Source organism: Scyliorhinus canicula, chromosome 9, assembly GCF_902713615.1.
Source record: "Scyliorhinus canicula chromosome 9, sScyCan1.1, whole genome shotgun sequence".
In the NCBI taxonomy this organism is placed as follows: Eukaryota; Metazoa; Chordata; class Chondrichthyes; order Carcharhiniformes; family Scyliorhinidae; genus Scyliorhinus; species Scyliorhinus canicula.
The window spans coordinates 115,104,642-115,120,868 of NC_052154.1; the positions used below are offsets into that span (position 1 = coordinate 115,104,642).

The 16,227-nt window shown below is 44.8% G+C and overlaps 1 protein-coding gene across 3 annotated transcripts in view; it reads left to right on the plus strand.

Annotated features, from left to right (window-relative positions):
- dgkza (diacylglycerol kinase, zeta a) overlaps positions 1 to 16,227 on the plus strand; it is a 922,143-nt gene that overhangs the window by 548,498 nt on the left and 357,418 nt on the right. The window lies entirely within an intron of this gene.

The window sequence follows — 16,227 nt, forward strand, 5'->3', positions numbered from 1 at the left end:
TCCTTATTAAATATCCCATGTGTGTGTTAATGCCCTTCACAAGTTGGCTTTCCACCTTCAGAGACATCTGTGTACATATACCTCTTGAACCATTTAGTCTGCATTGTCTCTTCTCATTCATCCTCCCAAGTTCACAGTTGTGTGTTAAATTTTGTTGGAGATATGTCTGCCTATTTCACTTGTCTTCTCTGTCCTCCTGAAGTTGTTACCATCTGCCTCATTGTTTACTGCACTGCCAAATTTTGTGTCGCCAGAAAATTTGAATTGTGCTCTATACCCAAGTCAGCATGTATTAAAAAGAGCAGGGATTCTCGAGTCGGCCCCTGTAGAGCACCACTTTGTACAGTACTTCAGTTTGACAAACATATTTGCTTTCTGTCCCTTGGCCAATTTAACATCTACGCTGCCATTGGCCCTTTAATTCCATGGACTTTACTTTTGCTCACAAGTCTATAACATATTTTTACAAACCCCTTGTGAAAGTCGTATAAATAACATCTATATTTATTTTTTCCGAACCAATTTCTTTGCTACGTCCTACTTAATTTTGACATTGGCAGCATCTATTTAAGGCAAATGCAAACTACTGGTTTTGTACGTCAGGCGCACCCCCTGCCTCCATAAGAATATTTTCTTTCCGGTCCCTATTTGGTACCACCCTTCCTTTTTCTGCCCACTTACCGTGTATGCTGCTGTTTACAAGTGGTACAAAATTCCTTACTTTAAAAGTAGTTACAACTTGTTTAACACTTCCCAGTCATGCAAACTATTGATACAATCTTGACTCTTCCTGTACCAAGTTGTCAGGCTGATCATATCCCTTGCATATTGGGGGTACATCCTTCCTCATTAACAACATTGTCTCTGGATCACATCTGAAAGTCCAACCAATTGTCCTCAGCAATTTGAAAATATGACTGAATGGTCCATTAAAGCAGTCACTGCTGCTTCTGGGATCACAGTAAAAACCAGGACCACTTTCCAACTGGCATTGTAAAAGCCATTTTTCACTTCATAACCAAATTCTAAAGTTATTTTGATATTTAAACCTCTTAAATGTCCCATAGCTGTATGAGAGGTGTTCAACATGGTTTTGTGATAAGGAAATTACGTTTAACCAATTTATTGGAGAGTTCTTTGAGGAAATAATCTGTGTTGCGAATTAAGGGAAACCAATGGATGTACTGGGCGGGATTCTCTGGCCGAGGTTAATGGACTTCTCCATTGACCGTGTCTCGCCCATGGTGTTCTTGCGGCGAGAGGGGCAGAAGAGTCCAGCCCACTGTATTTAGATTTCCAGAAGGCATTTGCTAAAAGTGTCACATCAAAGGTTATTGCCAAAAATAAAAGCTCATGGTGTAAGGGTTAAAATATTGGCATGGATAGAAGATTGGCAAGCTAACAGGAAACATAGGAGACAAAATAATAATCACCTTTATTGTCACAAGTAGTCTTACATTAACACTGCAATGAAGTTACTGTGAAAAGGCCCTAAAATGGGTCATTTTCTGGTTTGCAAGATGTAACGAGTGGTATGACACAGAGATCAGTGCTGGGGCCTAAGCTTTTTTTACAATGCTTAAAGATGACTTGGTTGAAGGGGAGATGGTGATGTAGTGGTATTGTCACTGAATTAATAATCTAGAGTCCAGGGTAATGCTATTGTTCGAATAATGTTCCAAATACCACCATGGCAGGTGGTAAATTTGAATTCGATACAAATCTGGAATTAAAACCATTGTTGATTGTTGTCCTAGCAAACCATTCTGTTCAATTGCATTTGGGGATGGGCAATAAATGCTGACCCAACCAGCAACACCCACATCCCCTGAATAAATTTTATAAAGGGACCAAAGGTATGGTTGCTAAATTTGCTGATGACACAAAGATAGGTAGGACAGTAAATTCATGAAGAGGCCATAAGGAGTCTGCAAAGGGGCATAGAAAGGTTAAATGAGTGGGCAAATATCTGGCAAATGGAGCATAATGTGGACAAAGATGGCTTATGGTCAAATATCTGGCAAATGGAGCATAATGTGGACAAAGATGGCTTATGGTCAAATATGAAATTGTCCATTTTGGCAGTGTTGCCGCTTCTTTTCTACTTTGTCTTTTCTGTGGCTCTATTCCAATTAGGGCAATCAGTGAGTTTGCCCTTATTTCTATGCTATCTATGTCCGAATGCTTAGAGTCGCCAGGTATCAAATGATACCACCACAAGTTTCAACCGGCTATCGATCAAAGAGCCACGGTCAAGGGTACTTTATTTGCACACAATTAGTCATGCAACATAAACACTATTAGTTAACTACACCTATCGAATAAGACAACCTGCACTTAACTATCGGGCACCCGGCTTAGGTCAGGAAACAGTGGCCGCTGTTCGCTTCTCGATCTATCGGGTTCGAAGGGGTAACTGCTGCTCAGCTGGGCTCATCTGTCTGGTAGCGAGCGTTGAACTTGGACTTGCTTCTGGTGTTGCTGCACTTGGCGATGGTCGTGACCGGGGTACCAGGACTAAGAGAGAGCGAACGTAAGGCAAACTCTTCTTCTTATACTTAGGGGTTTTCGTGCTCTTTTGGGCGGTCCTTCGATTTGGGCCTTGCTAATTGGGTGATCCTTAATCACTCCATTCGATTCCTTAGCCAATAAGTGGGCAAGGATCTGGATGGCTGGGCGTGTCCCAAGTGGTCACTGACCCTGTTGTTTGTGTTTCCCTTGAACAGGGAGTGACGCCGAAATGTCTGGAACTGTCCTGGTTGCTTGAGTACCATTTCTTTGTTTTGGTGAAGACGGGCCATCAAATGCTAATCGGCCCCATTAAAATGCTAATGGGACGGAGTTTCGATACCGTCTGGACTTCTTGCTGACAAATATGCATTTCAGGCTCTAAGCCTGCCTGAGTCTTGGCTTGTCCATTTTACCCGTTAGGCTTTGCGAGTTTCTCTGTACCTTGTTGGATGTGACCATCCCAGATGGCTACAGTAGGAAGAAAAGAAAAGAAGGATATTATCTAAGTGGGGAGAGAGTGCAGAACTCTCTAGGTGTCCTAGTACATGAATCACAAAAGGTTAGTATCCAGGTACAATAAATAATTAGGAAAGCTAAATGTTATTATTTATTGTGAGAGGAATTGAACATAAAATTAGGACGGTTCTGCTTCAGTTATACAGGGATTAGTGAGACCGCATTTGGAGTTCAGTGTGCAGTAATAGTCTCTTTATTTAAGGAAGGATATTACCTAAGTGCATTGTAAGCAGTTCAGAGAAGGTTTATCAGCCTCATACCAGGAATGGGTTGATTGTCTTCTGAGGAACGGTTAGACGGGCTAAGCTTGTATCTACGGGTTTCGAATAATAATAGGCGACTTGATTTGAACATGTAAGATGCTGAGGGGTATTGCCAGGGTGGATGTGGAGAGGATGTTTCCTCTTGTGGGAGAATCTAGAACTAGAGATCATTGTTTAAAAATAAGGGGCGTGATTCTCCGCACCCCACGCCGGGTGGGAGAATAGCGGGAGGGCCACCCGACATTTTTCACGCCCTCCCGCTATTCTCTCCCCCCCCCATACCCAACCCACGCCACGAATCGCCGCTCGCCGTTTTTTGCGCCGATTCTCCGAGGCCGAGCGGCCGGGCCTTCACGCCCATTTCAACACGGCAGCAAACACACCTGCTCACTGCCGTCGTGAAGCGGGCACCAGATGCCCGTTTGGGGCATCTGGGGGCCCGATTGGCACGGCAGTACCACGGCCGTGCCAAGGGGGGCACAGGCCCGCGATTGGTGGGCACCAATCGCGGGCCGTGCGTCCGTAATGGACGCACTCTTTTCCCTCCACCGCCCCGCAAGATCAAGCCGCCACGTCTTGCGGGGCGGCTGAGGGAAAAGACGCCAACTGCGCATGCGCGGGCTGGCGTTGTCCAACCTCCGCATACGCAGCCGACGTCATTGGCCGCGTCAGCCGCCGTGACGCACGGGGCCGCGCTCCTAGCCCCGCCCGGGGGGGAGAATCGGCCCCGGAAGTGGGCGTGAAGGCTGCCGTGGGTCACGGCCTGTCCCACGGCAGCCTTTACGATTCTCCGCATTTGCGGAGAATCTCGCCCAAGGGGTCACCCATTTAAGATAGAGATGAGAACAGTTTTCTCTCAGGGGGTCACGAGTCTTTGGCATTCTCTTCCTCAAAAAACGGTGGAAGTAGAGCGTTTGGATATTTTTACGGTTGAGCTAGACCTTAGGGTGAAAGGTCACCGGGGGTACGTCGGGATGTGGGGTTGAGGTTACAATCAGATCAGCCATGATCTTTATTGAATGGCAGAGCAGGTTCAAGGGGGTCCACTCCTCCTAATTCGTATGTTTGTAAAAATGATTTTGTTACAAGTGCATTTAAGGTCCAATATATTTAAATGACTTTATTAAAAATCTCAGTTGTGGCGCAGCACGTGGCGCAGTGGTTAGTGCTCGGACTGCGGCGCTGAGGACCCAGGTTCGAAACCTGGCCCTGGATCACTGTCCGTGGCGTTTGCACATTCTCCTTGTGTCTGCGTGGGTTTCACCCCCACAACCCAAAGATGTGCAGGTTAGGTGGATTGGCCACGCTAAATTGCTCCTTAATTGAAAAAAAAAATAATTGGGTACTCTAAATTTTAAAAAAAAATCTCACTTGCAGCAAAGTTAAAATTTTTTAAATGCCTCTCTTCCGTATGTTCTTTATTGGATTGGGATGTACTTGGAAAAATTTAAATTTCTGTAACCTTTCGATTTCCATACAGAGGAAAATTTGGTTCTTTACCTCCATTGAATTATTCTGTGTCAGTTCTTCCTTTATTTTGCTGTGATCTCCAACATCTCTTTGTTGAATAACTGTATTGAGTTGTTTTATTAAAGCAAATCACACCAGCTGAAGGCTTCCATTTGCTATGTGAAGTAATTAGACTGTAAAGACACAAAAGTGAGACTGAGCCAGCAAGTGCTAGCTTGTGGTGACATGACAGCTGTGAGGAAAAGTCGATCTCAGTGCAAGTCTTCACCCTTCAAGCCTGCTGAGGGAGGAGACATACTCCCCAAACAAGCAAGTTATCTTAGAGATGCTGAAAAATCCAGAGCACCATGAAAGAAAGATTGATTTGCATTTATATAGAGCCTTTCACAACCTCAAGGCATCCCAAAGTGCTTTCTTGCTAGCTGAGTATTTATCGTAGTAATCATTGTAATATTGAAATCACAGCATCTCATTTGCATACACCAAGCTCACACAAATGGCAATGCGATGATTGACAGATATCTGTTTTGATGATGTTGGTGAGGGGATTAATTTTGGCCAGACAATTCTGACAGTTCAGCATTCCCTCAGTATGGGCACTGGAGATTTCTCTGGATCGGGGCTATCCTCTGACGCCGATGTGCAAGTGCAACTAACTGAGCCACAGCTAGCATTGGTGAGCAAAAGAAACCTCAGAAGTGTTTTTTCCGCAAGCATTTTTACTGACAGTGATTCAGTGTAAACTTGCACCACGGAACAGCCCCTGGCCAGAGGTATTGTACACCGTTAGACATTGTATCTACTGTCAAATCTTTTGTGGTGCTTTGTGATCTGACCTTTTGTCCAGAGCTAATGGGTTGAGATTATGGGGTCCATATTCAAGCATTACTGCTAAAATAGCACAGCAATATTTATCTCACTATGACAACTGTGTTCCTATTTAAAAAAGGGCTCAACCACTGGATAAATTTCAACCTACCAGAATGCCAGTCAGCAGCTTGTTTTCATTCGGGAGTAACACATCCATAAATCACATTCGGAAAGGACTCGTCACCCTCCAAAGAGTTGGCAATTATTGTGAATTAGTGCATGTAACAAAGCTGCCAAGTCCAATCTCTCTCTGAACTTTTTTTTGAACACTTTTATCACCTGTCCCACTCATAAATAATTGTCAGTGTGGCTCAGTTGGGAACACATTTGCCTCTGTGTCCAGAGGTTGGGTTCAAGTCCCACTCCAGAAACATGAGTGCAAAAATCAAGGTTCGCATGCCAATGCAACACAGAGCAAGTGCTGAACTGTCGGAGGTGCTGTCTTTTGGATGGGCCATTCAACCAAGGTCTTGTCTGCCCTCCAGGTGGGCATAAAGGATTCCATGGTACTATTTTGAAGAGGAGTGGGTGAGTTATCTCTGGTACCCTGGTCAATATTTAGCCCACGATCTACCTCACAGAAGCAGATTATCTGGTCATTATCACATTGCTGTTTGTGGGAAATGGCTGTGCTCAAAATGGTTGCCATGTTTCCTACATTACAATAGTGACTACACTTCAGAAGTACCTAATTGGTTGCTAAGTACTTTCAGACATCCTGAGGTTATGAACCTCATATGAATGATATATCTTTCTGTTGACATGCATTTGTTTTGTCTATGTTTCCCGTTCCCTTCCAAAGAGCATAATTCTATCTTTAAAGGTCATAATTTTCCTCCTCTATTTCTACTGACCAATCGTAATGAGATGCAGGTCAGCTCCCTCCCAATTATTGATTTCTGCTTATCTGAAATTAAGATGGTTTGCAGAAAACCTCCAACTATTTGATTTTTTTGGAGCCTTCCTGATGCCCGGCAAATAGACTGTCCATCATAGAAGGTTAAGGGGTGATTGGAGCAAGATGTTTAAAAAGGATTTGATAGGGTAGCTATAGTGAAATTATTTCCTGTGGTTGGGAAATTAATCTTTAAAATTGGAGCTTTGGCTACTTGGGTGTGAAACCAGGAAGAACTCTTTCACACAATGGGCAGTGGAAATCTGGAAAATTTCCCTCCCATGAAGCCGTTGGAGTTCTCAAGACTCGGATCAATAGATAATCTTTTTGGTAAAGTTTTTTTTTCATTTGTTGATGGGATGTGAATATCACTGGCAAAGCCGACATCTATTGTCCATCCCTAATTTCCCTTAAGAGGGTGACGGTAAGTCTCCTCTGAAGTTTATGTTGGTGTCGGTGTAACCCACAGTGCTGTGAGGAAGGGAGTTCTGGGCTTTTGACTCCGTGACATTGAAAGAACAATACAGCACAGGAACAGGCCCTTCGGCCCTCGAAGCCTGTACTGGTCACTTCCTTGTGCCATATCCCTCTAAAACCATCCTATCTATGTGTTTGTCAAGATGCCTTTTGAACGCCGTTAATGTATCTGCTTCCACAACCTCCCCTGGCAACGCGTTCCAGGCACTCGCCACCCTCTGTGTAAAAAAAAAAAACCTGCCTCGCACATCTCCTCAAGACTTTGCCCATGGACCTTAAATCTATGCCCCTCGGTGACTGACCCTTCACCCAGGGAAAGAGTGCCTGCCCATCCACTCTATCCATGCTCCTCATGAAGGCCCTCAGAAGGATCAAAAATTCCAAATCAGAGCCTTGTGTGGCTTGGAGGGGAACTTGCAGGTGGTGGTGTTCCCATGGCAGGAGGATGCCTTTTCCAAGCAGCAAAGTGGGTGAAGGGAACTGTGATACAGAGCAATCATAATCTAACTGAATGGGCTCGATGGGCTGAATGGTCTACTTCTGTTCCCATGTACAGTGTTGCACAGACAGGGCAAATATAGGGCAGGATCCCAGACTGTACTTTAGTTGGACCTATAGTATGAACAACAGGCAGTTTGCTTTAATACCCAGGAGTTAGACAAGGAAAGGGGTTCGAACCCGGCCCCGGGTCACTGTCCGCGTGGAGTTTGCACATGTTCCCTGAGTTTACGTGGGTCCCACCCCTACAACACAAAGACATGCAGGGTAGGTGGATTGGCCACACTAAATTGACCCATAATGGGAAAAAGTAATTGGGTATTCTAAATTTTTTTTAAAAGTTAGACAACGAAAGAAAATATTTACAGAGATTCCCGTTCCTGATTGCTTCAGGGTCCCTGCAGACCAAGCAGGCCAGCAGCACAGTTCGATTCCCGTAACAGCCTCCCCGAACAGGCGCCGGAATGTGGCGACTAGGGGCTTTTCACAGTAACTTCATTTGAAGCCTACTCGTGACAATAAGCGATTTTCATTTAATTTTTTCAGAAATTAGGCTTAACTGCAATGACCAGATGGTTGAACTATCTGTTGATGCTTAGTGGCTGCTTGTGTCAGGTAATTTATTTAGCGCCTCTGGACATCCCAAATGTTTGGAAAGGAATTGAAGTACAGTCAGTTCACTGCAATGCAAGGAACATATGATGTGGATATGTCGGTGCTGTACTGGGGTGGGCACAGGAAGAAGTCTCACAACACCAGATGAAAGTCCAACAGGGGCAGCACGGTGGCGCAGTGGGTTAGCCCTGCTGTCTCACGGCGCCGTGGTCCCAGGTTCGATCCTGGCTCTGGGTCACTGTCTGTGTGGAGTTTGCACATTCTCTCCGTGTTTCCGTGGGTTTCACCCCCACAACCCAAAGATGTGCTGGGTAGGTGGATTGGCCACGCTGGATTGCCCATTAATTAGAAAAAATGAATTGGGTACTCTAAATTTATATTTAAAAAAAAGAAAGTCCAACAGGTTTATTTGAAATCGCAAGCTGTCGAGCGCTGCTGCTCCATCAGATGAAATGAAGGCAGATTCACAATCGCACCGTATATAGGAGGGACACAATTGTAAGATAATTACAGATTGGAATGTGAAGAATGGTTGGAATGTGAGTCTTTACAGGTAAACGAGTCTTTACAGGAACAGACTGAGAGTGGAGTGAGGGATAAGCACAGGTAATCGAGGTGTGAATTGTCTCAAGCCAGGACGGTTAGGATTCCGCAAACCCGGACAATATGGTGAGGGTTACAGGTAATGTGACATAAACCCGAGCTCCTGGTTGAGGCCATCCTCATGCGTGCAGAACTTGGCTACCAGAGGAACATATCAAGCAGTTCAACATATCAAGAATGTTACTGAGATAACGGCCAGATAGTCTGCATTATTGATGTTGGCCAGAAAAGCAGAGCCATCTGCCATGCGCTTTTTTCGAAATAGTGTCATTCGATCTTTTTACGTCTGCCTGTGAGGATAGATTAAACCTTGATTTAAAATTGAATTTGCAAGCTGTAACAATGCAGGACTCCCTCGGAGCTCCCTCCCTAACTAATGGAACCATCAGAAGAGGAAGGAATGGAGAAAGGCAGAGCAAGAAATTTGGTATTAGTCAAATTTGATCCAATTTTCAGTTTATGTCCAAACCTGTAGATTTTCCAGTGGAATTATTAGACAGTCATCCAGAGTGTGAATCTAAATTGATTTTTTCCCACTGTGCTCTAAATGGGGTCGGTTTTTCTCGGTTGGCTGGACGGCTGGTGTGTGACACAGCAAGGCCAGCAGTGTGGGTTCCGGCTGAGGTTATTATTGAAGGCCCCTTTTTCTCAACTTTGCCTGTCGCCTGAGGTGTGGAGGCCCTCAAGATTAAATCACCACCAGTCAGCTCTCTCAAACGGGAGCCTTCACGGACTATAGTGACTTTCTAAAAGGACAGTAAGAAGCCTTACAACACCAGGTTAAAGTCCAACAGGTTTGTTTCAAACACAAGCTTTCAGAGCACTGCTCCTTCCTCAGCAGTGCTCCGAAAGCTCGTGTTTGAAACAAATCTGTTGGACTACTGTATAACCTGATGTTGTAAGACTTCTTACGGTGCTCACCCCAGTCCAATGCCGGCATCTCCACATCATTTCTAAAAGGACTGAGACCAAATGCAGCTGCTCAGCACTAACTGAGAATACATTGGTCTGAACCTTCCAGATTGTACAGCATCAGGCAGCGCAGGTCTTCAACATGGAGCAGGAAGGAAGCTTAAAAAAAACGCGCAAATCGTTCTAAGCCTAAACCAGAAGGGATGCAGAGACTGAATTCCATTCAACCAGCTTGGACTCGTTAGTTTTACTTTCCGCCACCATCGACCATTTCCCCTGCGTAAGAAGGTCATGAGGGGGGAAAAGTTAATTCAGCCCTTCACTAGCTCAGTATTAAACTATGGACAAATAGCCTATTATTCTTTATCTCCTGTGCGTTTCAAGTCTTCTTCACAAAGCAGACAGGATGGATTCGCTGTCTCATTTCAATGTCAATTATTCAGCACTGACCAGTTGCTTTCCACAGAGGCCTAATGCTGGATAGGCCCTGAGGTGATTCATGGAGTATTTCATCGTTTTTATCCAACACCTTTTGCACAGAACTAATTGACATATCCTCTAACTTTAGCTGCTAGCACTCTGTACTTAATGAATAATTTATTCAAATCCTTGAGTTGGTAATGCTGTAACAACCCCCAAGGATTTGAAATTGATAGGTAACACAATGAAATGAAATTGAAGTCGCCAAAGTCCTAGAGGACGATAGACTTGCTCTCCCTCTTTTTGGGAGAGGTAACTGGTGGTGATTTTATCTGAGGGTCACCACACCTTGGGCGAGGGGCAGGGTTGAGAAGCTGGGGCCTTCATGAATTACCTCGGCCTGTACTGGAATTGAACCCACGTTGTTGGCGATGCTCCACATCACGAACCAGCCAACTGAGCTAACTGATCCTGATAACGCAATACATGGTTATCTCTTTCTTGCGCTAGAGATCTCGAAGTTTCGCCCAGCACTATTAAGCACACCTAAAGTCATGTGGCTTTTTTCAATTGGCTATGAACAATGCCGTAGTAGATTCATTAGTTACAAAATGTGAACCCTGCTAAGCTCTCGCCTTGTTTGGGTTTCCTTAACCTTTGTACCTGTGAGCTTTTGTTCTGTCCCAAGTTGAATAGCAATATTTCTGCCCCATCATAAATATCTTGATAACACCCCTTCTCAATAAATTTTAAATGAAAATGAGTTCAAACCTTTGTATTTCACTTCATGATGCATCACCCTAAATCACTTTTAGGTTAAAACTTGGTGACCTTCTGACATGCCCACAGCTATAACTAAGGTATGGTCGATGTTGAAAAAGCACTTGCCGTGGCCAGTATGGAAAGTTCCGGCGTCCAGTATCTCTACACCCACAGCTACTCTTACATATATGTCAGTAACCACACATCGAATCTGGGTTTCTCTGTGCAGAAACATGAAAAGGAGAATCATGAGGGTTGGAAGGTTCAGGTAGTTTGCAGATGCCTTCAGAATCTGTCCCATATCTTAGGCAGAGTTTAGTGGAGGAAAATCTTGCATTTGTATGTTGCCTTTCATGAGCTCAGAATGTCTCAAAGTGCTTTACAGCTAATGAAGCACTTTTGAAATGTAGTTACTATTGTGGTGTAGCTGATTAATGTGCAGCGAGCTCCCATAAATAGCAATTTAGCTATGACCAGATTATCTGTTTGCAGTGAGATTGAGAGATAAATATTGACCACAGCACCAGAGAACTCCCCTGCCTATCTTCGAATAATGTCACTGGATCTTTTATATCCATCTGAGGGGGAAGTTGAGACTTTATTTTAATGTATCGTTCAGAAAAATGCTTCAATGGCATACCACTCCCTCAGTACTGAAATGAAGAAATGAAATGAAAATCGCTTATTGTCACAAGTAGGCTTCAATGAAGTTACTGTGAAAAGTCGCCACATTCCAGCACCTGTTCGGGGAGGCTGGTATGGGAATTGAACCGTGCTGCTGGCCTGCCCTGGTCTGATTTCAAAGCCAGCGATTTAGCCCTGTGCTAAACCAGCCCAGTGTGAACATCAAACGTTTTCTTATTTTCAACAAAGAAAATTAGTTTTTTTTAAATAATAAATTTAGAATACCCAATTATTATTTTTCCAATTAAGGGGCATTTCAGCATTTCCAATCCACCTACGTTGCACATCTTTGGGTTGTGGGGGTGAAACCCACGCAGACACAGGGAGAAGGTTGCATTTTCTAAACTAACCAACTTTGATGCCTGCTGCCTCCCCCTGTCACAGCTGTGTTTATGACTGTGCTTTTGAAAGGTTTCAAAATAGGCCTGGCCTTATGTAACTTTGCATGGATGATGCACCACAGCATTACTGTAAACCTTCTGACTCTGACCTTCTCACAGACAGATGGCAGCTTCTAGTGTCCTTTGCAAAGATGTTTCACCTGCTGAAGTAGTGTATTTGTAACAGACTTTGGCACGTGTCTGCTTCCAGGATTAACTGTGATATTTATTCTGTCTCTTGAAACTACTAAATGTCAGTGTGGAGTTCAATTCTATGGTTTGCAGACACTGTGTTTTCAATGAAATGCTCTGAACGAAGTTACTGACAAAGGTGAGAAGTGCGGCAAGGCCTCCACAGAATGGTGACAGGTCAGTCGTCGAGCCACAGAAACCGGAATCTGACCCGCGTTGTGGTTGAATTTGCTTCCCTCAGCTGCCATGGCAACAGTTAGTCTCGGCATTCCAAAGGGTAAAAGAGGGAAAGTGGGCACCCTCCTGATCGTTGTCCAATGAGCCCTGCTGGCAGTCTGAGTTGAGTATAGATACCTTCACGGTTGAACAGCTCGTTGGCTGACAAAGCGAAGGGATTCTCCGTGTTAGTTTAGCAGAGTTACGTTTTTGAATCCATTTTCTTTTTTATCTCTGACCTCAATGAATTTCGGGGCGCAGTCCTGTTTTAAAGAAGCTTTGGCAAGCTGCTGGCAGGGGCCTGGTTGGATGGATGGGAGTTTGAGGGGTGGTGATGAGGGTAAAGCTGAAGGCTTTGAGCACATCCAGCGGCAACCATTCTCATTGTCTCCCCTCTGGGCTCTTTTTCCAGAATGTTTTTTTGTGTTAGTGTGCGAAAGTGTTAAAGAATCACAAGTAGCACAGGAACAATGCCTGCAGCATATTTTGCATAGGCATGACTGTACATGAGCACTAAACAACATAGCAATACGCTGTATTGTTAGGTGCAAAAGTTCTGAGGAAACATGCAACAAGAAACAGTATGAGGTAGAGTACTGAAGCACTGGACAACAGTACATACGAACATGTGAATTAGGAGCCAGAGTAGGCCATTCAGCCCCTCGAACCTGCTCTGCTTGGCTGATCTTATTGTGGCCTTACCTTCACATTCCACCTACCCCCCGAAAATCTCAGCAGGTTTGGCAGCATCTGTAAGGAGAGGAAATAACTAACGTTTCGAGTCCAGATGACCATCAGCTCCTTAAATGGGCGACACCTTGGGCTGGATTCTCCGATTTTGGGGCTGTGTCCAGAGGATCCGTGGCATTTTACGTGGGAAAATTCGGCGAGGCCCCAGCACCGATCGACTGGTGAGTGGCGAGCAGCTGTGCCATGTTAAATGCACGGCCTTCCTGATATAAACAGCTGGAGAATTGCCGGGTCCATGGCCACACATGCGCACGACCTGCCAGATAGTATACCCCTGCGCACCCCCTCGCTATCCATGGGCCACCCCTTACGAGTTCCACCAGCCCTCGCCAAAGCCCTCCCGGCCAGCAGCACAGCTCCCACTCGACTGTCGGCGGTGCTGGACACAGTCCGCATTTTCCCCACCGGGTTGCGACCGCTGAGACGATAAGTCAACTGCGTGGTCGGGAACTTGGGTCAACGGGGGAGGGCCTTCAGGTAACGTCCCGAGTCCGTCCCAACGGCGTGAGACGTGTTCCTTGATGATACCGTTTTACAGGGGGAGGAGTCTGCGAAAACAGGCGCCACCCCCGATTCCATCGTCAAAATGGATTCCCGCCCGATTGCCAGTTCCGAATTCGGCGTCGGGGAATAGAGAATCCCTCCCCTTATTTTTAAACTGTGCCCTCCAACACAGCATGTTACGAACTAGCTTGAAAGTAATAAACTACATGAAGACAACCCATCCTTGTCTGGGTACAGCAAACAAATTCGATAGTTATAGACTGAAGGCTTTGAGTTGTTACTGTTGGCATTTAAATAGGTGAACAATCTACACTTTCCATAAGAAGGTTTATGTATGAGACTCATTTAGCCTGTTTAACTGGCACATTGGATCAGGAATCATTGATAAACAATTTACAATCTCGATAATGCTAGGCATCAGCATGAAAACATTCAGCTGCGCACAGTAGCAAGAGCGATGAGGGTTAAAGCCTTTAGCTTCAGTTATTTCTTTTAATGTGCAAACATCAGTGAGGCACATTGTTAGTTTTAAGACAGAATTTCCCAAAGTACTGATTTATTTTGGTGCTTTTTGAACTTGAGAGTTCAGGAGCATTGTCAAGAAGACTCTCAAACCTTCTCTTCCATGAATTCAAAACATGTCTGATCTGTATCTCAACTCCAGCTTCCTACCGCAACTCCATATTCTTAACTTTGTATTAGTAATGGTACAGATCAACTCTCAACCTTGAAAGTTCCCAGTTGATCTGTCATTGCCTTTTTGGGAGAGAGAATTCCATACTACTTCTTGCCTTTGGGTGGAAGAAGTGCTTCTCCATTTGAACACTGAATGGCTCAGTTCTAATTTGAAGATTAGGCCCCCTTCCTCTTGAAACACTTGAGAAAAACAATTAAATATATCTCCCTCAGTAAGTTTTCTTCTGCATTCTACCAGTGCCCATGCCCAGTCTGTACTGTGCTTCAATCCCAGACTGAGAGGGTGGTCTCCTCTTACCATGTCATAGCCATTGGCAGCATTCATGTCAAGAGGGCTAGAATACAAGACCAGGGAGGTACTTCTGAGGCTATAACAAGGCTCTGGTCAGACCCCATTTAGAGTATTGTGAGCAGTTTTGGGCTCCATATCTAAGGAAGGATGTGCTGGCATGGGAAAGGGTCCAGAGGAGGTTCACAAGAATGATCCCTGGAAAGAAGAACTTGTCGTATGAGGAACATTTGAGGACTCTGGGTCTGGAGTTTAGAAGGATGAGGGGGATCTTATTGCAACTTACAGGATACTGAGAGGCCTGGATAGAGTGGACTTGAAGAGGATGTTTCCACTTGTGGGAAAAACTAGAACCAGAGGACACCATCTCAGACTAAAGAGACGATCCTTTTAAACAGAGATGAGGAGGAATTCCTTCAGCCAGTGGGTGGTGAATCTGTGGAACTTTTTGCTGCAGAAGATTGTGGAGGCCAAATCACTGAGTGTCTTTAAGACAGAGATAGATAGGTCCTTGATTAATAAGGGGATCAGGGTTATGGGGAGAAGGCAGGAGAATGGGGTGAGAAAATATCAGCCATGATTGAATGGCGGAGCAATGGGCCAAGTGGCCTAATTCTGCTCGTATGTCTTATGGTCTTATGGTAAGGAGGTGTTGTTCCTTGATTTATCTCATCCCTGCCTTGGAAGAGATGGATTGAAGCTTGCTGTCTTTTGTCTTTAAAAAAAGTTAATTGTGCTCGAATGTGAACAAAGCACATTTATTGCCCCACCAGACTTGCCTCAAGAAGGCGTTGGACGCAGTCTAGAAACTGCTGCCGAATTGTCAGATTTTGTATTTGCTGAAAGGCAGAGGGAGCTGGAATAAAAAATGAACACCTGAACATTGCCAGGTAGGGTTTGATGCACCCAGTCTAAAGGGACCTGTGCATCGCCTCATAGATAATGAGCAGTGTAGCTATGATAACTGTTGCCGCTCTGAGACTGGTCTTTGCATACTTTTTTGAAGTTGCCTTCAATCAAAGCAAGCATTCTGTGAGACTTGACTGCACAGCCTTCAAGTCAAACATTTTCTTTGAATTCTTCCATGTATTAAAGAAATTCTAGAATATGTAAAAGACAGAAAGCCCACATCTACCAATGGACCATGACAGTTTGCTTTGATCATCTGCCCTCTGGGTCTTTTATCTTAACTCTGTGTCCTCTGGTTATTGACCCTCATGTCTGAAGATGTAAATAATCTTTATAGTCACAAGTAGACTTACATTAACACTGCAATAAAGTTATTGTGAAAAGCCCCTAGTTGCCACATTCTGGCACCTGTTCAGGTACACGGAGAATTCAGAATTCTTAGCTGGTACGGGAATTAAACCCACGCTGCTGGCATTGTTCTGCATCACAAACCAGCTGTCTAGCCCACTGAGCTAAACCAGCCCTGAACAGCTAACGGGTAATGGGGGATCGGCCCCACTGGTTGAAGAACTGGCGGTAGAGCTGCACTGCCTCCTTTTGGGAAGGCTGACTGAATAGTACTAATTTAGCACTTCATTGGGCAGTCATCAAGGACCTTCTGGGAGTGGACATCCTGTGCGGGTTCACCCATCCCTCCCTACACTCCTTGCTCCACTCAGGAGCTTGTAAAGCAATCCAACAGGGTTTGCTTTTTGGGCTAATCCCTTTGTCTGCCACTGGGTTGATATCAGCGGT